Raw genomic sequence first — 11,586 nt, forward strand, 5'->3', positions numbered from 1 at the left:
AAGGGGTTTCACCTAGCGGGGCTGAAGTGGTTAAACCATAGGGGACTGCCCAAAACAGGGGAGCCAAACGTTCCTCTGTGTCAGACAGCCCCTTAAACTAAGAGGGAAAGGAAATCATTTTTCTATTCCTTAAAATAGAAATTACCTTCTTAGCGCCAGCATCCGTCTTAGGAACCCCACAGCCGCACTATACATAAATGATGGCTTTGAAGTTGCTGTGAATCCACTCGGGGCCTGTACCTCCAAGTTGTAGTCCCTTTTAAAGTGTTCCCGGATAGATCGTCAATGAGTGGTAACCTGTTTAAGTGTGAATGTGTTTAAAATATAATGCTCTATTTCACACATTGGCTCTGAGCCGCCACGTTGAGATACCCCCCGGGTGCTGAATAATACTTCACTCATCTCCCTCCAGAGACGCTGGGTGAGGTAATGGTCAGCATGGTGATGATTAATGTGGTCCCATAGGGTAGGACGTGCCTCCACCAATTGGGTGAGGAATTCATTATCGATGTGAGGGACAACAAATTTCTCATCTTCCCTGGTGGAGCCTCTGGAATTCTGAAAGAAAAAGAAAAATACATTTAGTGAAAGTCCAAAAAACCAAATGCTAATTATAACTACTTACTCAAGACTACGCGCTCCCAACCTTTACGGTCTCTCCCACGAACTCTGAAGGAGACTGGGGGATGCTGCCTGGCTGCCCTTGTTGTAAGTTGCTAAACGAAAAAATATATATATACACACACATACATACATACACACACAGTATATGCTTACTTCTTGGTCCAGACTCGATACACCTCTCGTTGGTGATGGAAAGGCTCCAGCAGATGAATCGGATGATGATAATGATGAAGACTAGAATAAAAGAACATACTGATTAATGCAATGAATCAAACAGTATTACAAACTACAAACATTGCTAGTTATGCTTACAGGCCACTGAATGTGACATTGCCATTTGTGTGGGCGTCTCCTTTCCAAATCTGATATTAACGACATCTGTAAGAGACATAATACAAGACCAGCTGCAGATCAAAAACAACATAATTGACAGATATTTTATTTATAAAATATTCATTTTAGGAACTTACTTTCAGGTAGATAACTGCTGATTGCCCGCCACAGAAAAGTCTCCCTCTTTCTTTAGTTTTGCAATATGTGGATGTAGAGCACGGATTTATGTGGATGTAAGGCATGGTGGCACATGAGAGGTATGGCAGACAAAGTGACATTAGCCTCCCCTAATGCTATCAGCCACCCCTCAGTGCAATCTGCCCCCCATTGAGACCTATCAGCCCCCCAAGTGCCAGAAGCATCCCACTCAGTGCAACTAGCCTAGCAAGTGCTAGCAGCCCACCCTTAGTGTCATCAGCACCCCAAGTGCTATCAGCCCCCTCTCAGCACAATCGGCCTTCCCTTCAGTGCAATCATCTACCCAAGTGACAGAAGCATCCGCAAGTGCCATCTGCCCCCCAAGAGCCAGCAACCCCTCTCTGTGCCATCAGCCTCCCCTCAGTTTCATCAGCCCCCCTTTCCAAGTGCTATTAGCTCCCCCCAAGTGCCAGCAGCCCACCTCAGCACAATCTGTCCCCCAAATGCCTGCATCTCCCATCTGTGCAATCAACCCCAAGTGCTATCAACCCCCCCTCCCCAGTGCATTTATCCCCAGATGCCAGCAGCCCCTTCTGTGCTATCAAGCACCCTCAGTGCAATCACCCCCCCAAGTGTCAGCAGACCCCCACCCCTGTGCAATCATCCCTCCAAGTGCCAGTAGCCCACTGTTAGTGTTATCAGCCCACACAAGTGGTATCAGCCTCCCCCCTCCCCTCAGTGTTATCAGCCCACCATAAGTGCTATTACGCGAAGTGCCAGTGTGCTGTCCTTTAAGCAGACCAACTTTAGCACAGCCTGTTGACGTTAAATTTTGTAATTTTAATTTTTTGTTTAAAAAAGGATATTCTAAATACATTTTAAAAAGTAGACATATTAGGTATTGTCGTGTCCGTAAAAATCGGCTCTATAAAAATAACAAATTTTTTACACCATTTAAACTTTATTTTTTTGACTGTGTTCATCTGAAGGGTTAGGTCCTGAGAGCCATAACTTTTTATTTTTTCTGGGTGATCGTCTGTGGCCAAATAGAATTAAAATTGGGGAAGGGGATTATAAATTTAGTACTCCATGGAAGTGTGGTACTCCCTGAAGCAACCGTCAATGCAGATACCCGGATGATCAGGGCACGTGTCACACTGAGTGGTGGTGTCCTTCCGTATCCCCCTCCTGTGACATTATTTTTTTGTAAATAGTGTACATTTTTACCAAATCTGAAGTTCAGAAGACACCAAAAAATTTAGACTATAAAAAAAGATTATAGCACTATATTAGCTAAATTACAGTCTATATGTGTATTTTACGAATACTCGCTATATTGCTATAACTTTGTTTTTTAGAATATTCATAATAAAGAGCTGGGGGCCGGCAATTGTGGCGGGGGCTGGTGCAGTCACTGTACTTCGGCCCCGCCGCTCCAGTGCTGCACTATACAAATATAAAATATCTCATTCAATTAAAAGTGATTAAACATGGCCCCCCACTTTTAATATTACCGTACACCCTAACAGCTTCTGTAGAATGCAGGCCGGGTGGGCGGCAGCGTAACTCCCTGACGTCATGCCTGCGCCGCCTACTTTATGAATGAAGCAGGCGGCTCAGGCACGTGACGGCAGTAAGTGACGCGCCAGCCGCCCGGCCTGTCTGCGTTGTACAGAAGCTGTTAGGGTGTACGGTAATATTAGGAGTGAGGGGGCATGTTTAATCACTTTTAATTGAATGAGACATTTTATATTTGTATACTGGTGGGGGGGGGGGGGATCTGTGTGGATGACAGTTTTATGGGGGATATCTGTGGATGGCACTGTTAAGGGGTGGGGGGTCTGTGGATGGCACTGTTAAGGGGTGGGGGGTCTGTGGATGGCACTGTTATGGGCTGGGGGATTGAAGGCAAATGTAACTCCATCTTCTCTTCTCTTACATGTACAGAATTGTTATAATATCTTACCCACGCACTTCACATCCCCCCCCCCCCCCCCTCCTGCTGTAAGTTAGGTTTCCTTATCTGTCTTAGGACAGATTCTGAGAATATCCCAGAACTAGAACAAACGTTCTTGCCTTATTTAGGGTCATTTGGCACAACTGCGTACATTCTTATAGTGACGTATTACATACCATAAAGGGATGTTCCGGTGGTATCTGTGTGACCACCAATGTGTATCTTTTATGATTGGTTTAACGCTGTTGTTATGCAAACTTTTGTACTGCCTATATAAGGCCAAACTATAGCATAATAAAATTAGAGTGTTTCTCAGTGATGTGTGTGTCTATTATTGCCAACTGAGAAACATCTCTCCTGACGTCAGTGTCTCAAACCAAGGTTGTAGAGGTCCAGAAAAGTCCAAATCCTTTCAGTTTGGGGGCTCCGTCCGGGGTAGAGAAGGCCATCCTCGTGTCCGGTAAGAGAGACATCCCTTTGTCCACTGCCCGGTCTGAGGGCACTGGCCACATCTCTACCCGTGAGTTTTTATTATGTACCGTATTTTTCGCCCTATAAGACGCACCGGCCTATAAGACGCACCTAGGTTTTTGAGGAGGAAAATAAGAAAAAATATATTTTGAACCAAAAGGTGCGCTTTTGAACTAATTGTGGTCTGTGGGTGACGCACTGGTATGGAGGATCTGTGGATGACACACTGTAATGGGGGATCTGTGGGTGACGCACTGTTATGGGGGATCTGTGGGTGACGCACTGTTATGGGGGATCTGTGGGTGACGCACTGTTATGGGGGATCTGTGGGTGACGCACTGTTATGGGGGATCTGTGGGTGACGCACTGTTATGGGGGATCTGTGAGTGACGCACTGTTATGTGGTATCTGTGGGTGACACTTATGGGGGATCCTCTCTGGATGGCACTGTTATGAGGATCTGTGTATGACAGTTATGGGGGGGATCTGTGGATGACACATATATAGCATCTTATGCTATGTGTCATCCACAGATCCCCTCCATAAGTGTGGGGGTTGCATCTCCTTTTATAATGGGGGTGGGGGTCGCATCTGCATTTATAATAACAGCGGGGCCCGTGCAGTGACTGTATTCTACTACACGAGCCCCGCTTACTGTATAATCATATCCCTAATAGTTAATTGTTGTATGCATGTAATCGCATAATGAGCGATAATGAGAGCCGCGTATCACCGTACTTACAATTAGAAGCGCTCGCCGTTCGGAGCAGAGAGGAGGGAGGCAGGCCGGGAGGACGGGCGCTGGCAACGTGAGTCATACGTCATGCGCCCACGCCGCCTGCTTCATTCATAAAGTGGGCGGCGCAGGCGCGTGACGTATGACTCACGTTGCCAGCGCCCGTCCTCCCGGCCTGCCTCCTCTCTGCTCCGAACGGCGAGCGCTTCTAATTGTAAGTACAGTGATACACGGCGCTCATTATCGCTCATTATGCGATTACATGCATACAACAATTAACTATTAGAGATATGATTATACAGTAAGCGGGGCCCGTGTAGTAGAATACAGTCACTGCACGGGCCCCGCTGTCATTATAAATGCAGATGCCACCCCCAGCCCCTCCTCCCTCACAGCTGATACACCCGCCGCACGGCATCGCGGCGGGTGTATCATTGAAAACTGGGCAAAATCGGCTACATTCGCCGTATAAGACGCACTGCTATTTCCCCCCCACTTTTGGGGGGGAAAAAGTGCGTCTTATACGGCGAAAAATACGGTATCTGGGATACATTGTTAAACCTTAAAAATAGACTCCCGGAGTTTATAATAAGTACTTGGAGTACTTTCATGAATAAGGCCGGCACTTGGAGTGCCATGCACGGTATGGAGTCTTGAGGAGATCTATCCATAAGTTGGTTTGTGTCAGGGACACACCAAAAGATCTCCAGGAGATCTATTTACTTTATCTAACTGTCGAAAGAGAGAGATATTTTTTAGTACCAGGGGTACATGTAAGAGAACAGTCTCAGGGAGACTGACCTACCTTGGTTTGAGGCATACCTATATTTAGAGCAGGGATGTCAAACTCGTGGCCCTCCAGCTGTTGCAAAACTACAACTTCCATCATGCCTGGGCATACTACAGCTATCAGGGAATGATGGGAGTTGTAGTTTTGCAACATCTGGAGGGCCATGATACATAGTGTGTTAAGATTCACCTGTTTGTGTGAGAGCTATTGTTCTGGTGGTAAGTGTAAGAACATATCTCCCTGTAATATTATCACTGTCACTTGATGAATTTTCTTACTGTGGGTGGAGGAAAAACTAAGTGTGAGTTTCCCCCTCCCAACCAGGGACTGCAGGCTGCAAATAGTGACAGCCTAATCTCATGTTGATTGTAAAGCAGCGCATTTTCTCATGGATCTCAGACAAAATACAAGACTTTGAGAAACATTTATATGAGAAGGAGACAGCGGGATGCTTTGAGATCAGGAAGATACAGACCCTCACACATAGTTACAAACGTTTAGGAGCAAACACGTGAGTAAACAGAGACATTTCTCAGTTGCTGTCAGCCATTTACTGCAGATGCTGTCTGTTTCAGCTTGATAGACTTTCTTCTCTATTCTGGTTGACAAGCAGACCAGATTTTTTTGATTTTTCCTTTGAGGGCCGTCAACTCACCTGGTGCAGGATGCACCAGGGATATGCTGATTCACCTGTAGTGTACATCATTGTCCTCCAAGCCAGTTTAAAACACTGGTACCTCCACGTGGATTATTTGTTATTGTGTATTATGTCAGAGGAGGACAATGTAACATATGGTTTATCTTTGTTGAAATGGTTGTCTGAATGTGGACACGAGGTGTCGCGCAAGAAAATGCAATGGTGTAAAAAGCAAGTTGAATACTTGGGCTTTGTTCTCACAAAGGGAGAAAGGAGAATCAGCACAGAAAGAGTCCAGTCTGATTGCGGGCCTGGTCACCCCACACACCAAGAAAGAATTGTTATCTTTCCTTGGTATGATAAACTACTGTAGACAATGGATTCCTGATTGCTCCTACTATGACAATGTAATAAGACAAGCCACCCTGGCAGACATGCCAGATCTCATCAGGTGGTCTGAGGAAATGTATAATGCATTTGATTATTTGAAATGTTCTTTTAATGACAAGTCTGGATTTGGGCCTCCCTGACTACAAACTCACATTCCACGTATATGCTCGACTTGTAAAACCATGGCGGGTGTGCTGACACAGTATCACGGAGGCAAGTTACATCCTTGTGCCTTTTTCTTAAAGGTGGTTCTGGCATCCGTCCAAGGAATGCCGGCCTGTCTGAGATCTCTTGCAGCCTGTGCTATGATGGCTGAGCTTGCAACGCCACTCACAAAGGGACATGAGACTATCCTGTACACCACACATGATGTAGTGGGCCTTCTCAGGGGCATATAAAAACACAGCACATGTCTGCACAAAGACTGTCTAGATGTGAGATTCTACTCCTCAGCAATCCCTCCCTCCAAATCAAATATGCAACACACACCTCAGGTCCAGCACCTATCTTGAATGCCCTATTTGGACTTAAAGGACCTGAGGATCACTTGACAGAGGCACATGATTGTATACACGCCATACAACATGACACACTTGTCCTGAAAGCCAAACACATCACATACCAATCTGCACAAGCAGCAGAATTGATTGCACTCACGAGAGCATGCATACTACATGAAGGCAGGCTAGTCACCATTTACACTGACAGCAGGTATGCACATGAAGTGGTCTGGGACCACGGGGTCATTTGTCAAAAGAGACGATTCATTGCAGCTGATGGTAAGCACATCTCACATTCACAACTTGTCATACAACTTATAGAGGCCATAAGATTTCCCTCACAGATTGCAATTGTCCACTGCAGGGCACATACTGGTGGTAAAGATCATGTGTCCCAAGGCAATGCCCTGGCAGACGCGGAGGCCAAGAAGGCTGCACTGATGGCCCCGGCCACATTGCAAATGGTGAAATTGGTACCTCCTTCACTTGAGTTAACTCAGATGCTACTGATGATGTCCTCAGCTACTGATGATGAAATGGCCAATTGGTGTTATCCAATCTTGCAGAAGAATCCTAGGACAGGATTATTCTGCAAAGAGGGGGAAACATGCATACCACAGCACAGCTCCCCTCTGTTCATTGCACATTTTCATGGAGTAGGACACAAAAGCACTCAAACAACACACATGCTGCTGGCACAGAATTTCTATATTACAGGCATTAAACAGTTAGGGTCAGATTATGTGGGAAGATGTATCACATGTTTGAGGAACAACCCAAACACCAATGTAACCAGATTGATTAAAACCCTAAGTCAAATTGAGGAAAAAAGTTGCTTGTAAGTCTCCTTGTCTTCCACAGGAACCAACTCACCCATTCCAAGTGGGAGATAGTGTGCTGATAAAGAAATTAAAGAAGGGAAAATTTGCAGGAGACTTCACCTACGGACCACCGACTACAGTGGTAGCCGCGACCCGCACAGCAGTGCTCACAGAAGAAGCACCTACTTGGATCCATGCCACCAGAGTGAAACTGGTAAAGGAGGCACCCCAAAAGGAGGTGATAACGGGGACAGACAGTCCTGACCTCGAAAAAGGACAAAGTAAGGTACTAACGGGAGCAGACAGCTCTGACCTCGAAAAATGGCAAAGAGAGGTACTAACGGGAGCAGACAGCTTTGACCTCCACCAGGATGCACTCCCTCAATTCTAGAAGATGGCACAGATGGTCCACTTGGACTGTGGGATTACTGACGATCCTAATGACTCTGCCGGAGAATAACAAAGCTGAAGTTGCTATAACTCAGAAAGGTGGAATCACTACCTTCTGGTACAATTCCTCCAGTACTCACGTTGCAACTTACTCCTTCTGTTTATGCAGTATAATGAAGTGTAGTCCTTCCACGAGATGCAGCAACCACTATAAGAATGGACATACCCTCAGAAACAAACAAACCCCCTCAAACCCTGTATCTTAACTTTTAACAATATCAGAGCAATATCTGACCCAACATATGAGGAGGCTCTTGCAGCAGAAACTGGGTTCTCTGATGCCAACCTATGGTTAGAATGGATGAAGTACAGCGCTGCTTCAGTAAATAGAAGTAATTGTTGTATATTAGTGTTGAGCGCGAATATTCGAATATCGAATTTTTTTCGCGAATATCGGCACTTTGCTAATTCACGAATATTTCGAATATAGTGCTATAAATTCGATATTTTGAATATATATATATATATATATATTTTTTTTTATTTTTTTATTGTTATATTTTTTTCTTTCCCACTTCCCTAAAGTTGTTCTTACCTGTCCTTTGGATGCCTGGCTGTTGCCGCTTCTGCCGAGTTCCGTGCTCATCATGGAGCGTCCCCATCACCATGGTAACGTCTCCATATACTATAATGTACTGTCGGATTTGAGAATTACGTAGAAATCGCCATTCGATTAATTCTAGTTATAATAATCGAATTCCGATTTCAACTTAACACTGCTATATTCCATATTCTTTAATTCTATCCTAATATGGAATATAGCAGCGCTAAGTTAAAATCGCAATTCGATTATTATAACTTGAATTAATCGAATTGCAATTTCAACTTTCACCTGGTTTACTATGGTTGGCTTGGTAGAATTAGCGAATATGACGAATACATTAGTCATATACCACAAAACGAATTTATTCGTTATATTCCACAAAACGAAGATAACAAAGTATTCTGCATGTTTGTTTTAGCTACCTATTCAACTTCGCTAATTCTAGCAATCATATAGGAAAGTTGACTATAAAGACAGCTAAGTTTAATTCGCTATGCGATTATATTACTTAGCTTTTTTTTTTAAAATAGAATAATTATAATACCTGATAATTATCATAATTATTCTATTTATTAAAAAAAAGAAAAATAATATAATCGCATAGCGAATTAAACTTAGCTGTCTCTATAGTAAACTTTGCTATATGATTGCTAGAATTAGCGAAGTTGACGAATAGGTAGCTAAAACGAAGATGGAGAATACTTCGTTATCTTCGTTTAGTGGAATATAACGAATACATTCGTCATATTCGCTAATTCTACCAAGCCAACCATAGTAAACCAGGTGAAAGTTGAAATCGCAATTCGATTAATATAACTCGAAGGAATCGCATGGCGATTTCAACTTAGAAGTAATGCTATATTCCATATTCGTTAATTCTAGCCTAATATGGATTTTGCTAAATCGTAATGCGATTACTTCAAGTTAGATTAATCGCATTGCGATTTCAACTTGAGGCTTCTGCTGGGTCTCTAATGGAATGGGTCTAGAATTAACGAACTTAACTGATATTGAATCTAGCAGTGGTAATTTTTAATCGCAATGTGATAATATTTGCTATTATTAGTAACCACATTGTGAATCCAACTTTTATAATGCACTATTCTGACATACAGTACTATATTTGTTTTATTAGTTAATTCTACCAATACCACCTATAGCAAAATCTCCAAAGCAGGAATTTCAATGCAATAAAAATTTGTTGCATTTCGAATTCAACACTATTGCTAAAATATTCGTATTGCTGGTATTGTTATAGTTAACAAGTGACCACTACATCTTATGGGTTAAGATGTCCACCATCGGTATTACTGGTGGTCACGCACATTAGCCGTGAGTGTATGCAGCCACACAAAGCAGGTGGCCACGGCGCCCGCATAAGTATTAATCCATGTTTAATTATTCTGCTGGATGAAGTATAGCTACGTCATTGGGTGTGAAGCGGTAAATGATTATGGCACAAATTATAGTGATTACATCACACTACAATGTCTGTAACATGTATGTATGGAGAGCAGACAAATGTCTCTCATAAGCACATAGCACCCCTATTTACGTGCTACACACTGTATATCCCACGCTATAAAATCCACACCAACCCCACCTCCCCCCTTAAACCCTCCACCACCTTAAACCCCCCCCCTCCATCATGTCCCCCCCCCCACCTCCTCACTCACACACAGTTTATGAGAAGTAATGATTGACCTCCAGTATTTCAGTATTCGCTGGTTCATTTACCATAACCCAGGGTGCACCGCGTAGAGGCGAACCAGATGTACACCCCATACCGTACCGTCACCTCACTACACAGGTACACCTCTCCTTAGATGACCATTGGCCAATACCCCATTGCTCATACCCCACACACGCAATTTAAATACAATGGAATCTTATAACGGTAACCTAAAATAAAAAAATTTCCATTTATACCCATATTTTTTTTCAATTTTGATGACATGATCACATTAAGTACAAATACTTGTATTTCCAAAGTTTTTGATTACATGTATGCATGTTGTAAAAGGTCTATGATTGGACCTGGTCCCATCACGCGTGCTGCTAAGAGTGTCACAGTCCGCAGTATTCGGTTTGAATTGTGGCACACACATGACCACCGGCATAAGAAAATAGTCATAGTGAATAAGTGGTGCGACCATAAGCGGCGCCATGTCTATTACCCTGTTTCCATGTAACGGCGGCTGCTGTATGTAATGATAATGAATTATTACTTTGGCCCAGACTAAATTGTACGTACTGTAACCCCTTTGGTTAAAATAAAACAAAACACAATAAATTAGATAGTCAATAAATTTTTCGAAAACAATCTTTAAAAAAAGAAAAATATTATTAACAAATAACAGAAGTAACATACAAAAATCAAATGAAAAAAAATTATGGAAGCTTTTTCATTTTTATCAGCTCTTGGAGCACTTCATCAAGGGCCTTTTGGTTGGCCTCCTCCATCTGGGAGATCTCATGTGAGAATCGGCGCTTCTGCTCCCTCATCCTTCTCATTTGATGCGCCCTCAACAACTTCATCCTTTCAAGCTGCTCCTGCTTCAGCTTTTTAATTTTGCGAATCATCTTGTTCATCTCTGTAAAAGTAAAGGAAATGTACATTTTAAATCTACTTTAAAAGACAATCATTGATTGGTGTATAAAGCAGATGAATTCCTGTCTGACCCAGGAAGAAGTACATCAGCGACTTAAAAAGATTAAAATAGACAAATCGCCAGGACCGGATGGCATACACCCCCGTATCCTAAAGGAATTAAGTAATGTCATAGCCAGACCCTTATTTCTGATATTTGCAGACTCTATACTGACAGGGAATGTCCCACAGGATTGGCGCATGGCAAATGTGGTGCCAATATTCAAAAAGGGTCCAAAAACTGAGCCTGGAAACCATAGGCCGGTAAGTTTAACATCTGTTGTGGGTAAACTGTTTGAAGGTTTTCTGAGAGATGCTATATTAGAGCATCTTAACGGAAATAAGCAAATAACGCCATATCAGCATGGCTTCGTGAGGGATCGGTCATGTCAAACTAATTTATTCAGTTCCTATGAGGAGGTAAGTTGTAGACTTGACAGCGGCGAATCAATGGATGTCCTATATCTGGACTTCTCCAAAGCATTTGACACTGTACCTCATAAAAGGTTAGTATATAAAATGAGAATGCTCGGACTGGGAGAAAA

The 11,586-nt window shown here is 43.1% G+C and overlaps 1 long non-coding RNA gene across 1 annotated transcript in view; it reads left to right on the top strand.

The window, feature by feature from the left end:
• Positions 1 to 7,656, top strand: part of LOC122933264 — a 29,146-nt gene extending 21,490 nt beyond the window's left edge. The window contains exon 2 of the long non-coding RNA XR_006388406.1: positions 7,438 to 7,656. This is a non-coding gene — a long non-coding RNA (uncharacterized LOC122933264). The remainder of the gene's footprint in view (positions 1 to 7,437) is intronic.
• The last annotated feature ends 3,930 nt before the right edge of the window (positions 7,657 to 11,586 follow it).

The sequence above is a fragment of the Bufo gargarizans genome, chromosome 3 (assembly GCF_014858855.1).
Source record: "Bufo gargarizans isolate SCDJY-AF-19 chromosome 3, ASM1485885v1, whole genome shotgun sequence".
NCBI lineage: Eukaryota > Metazoa > Chordata > Amphibia > Anura > Bufonidae > Bufo > Bufo gargarizans.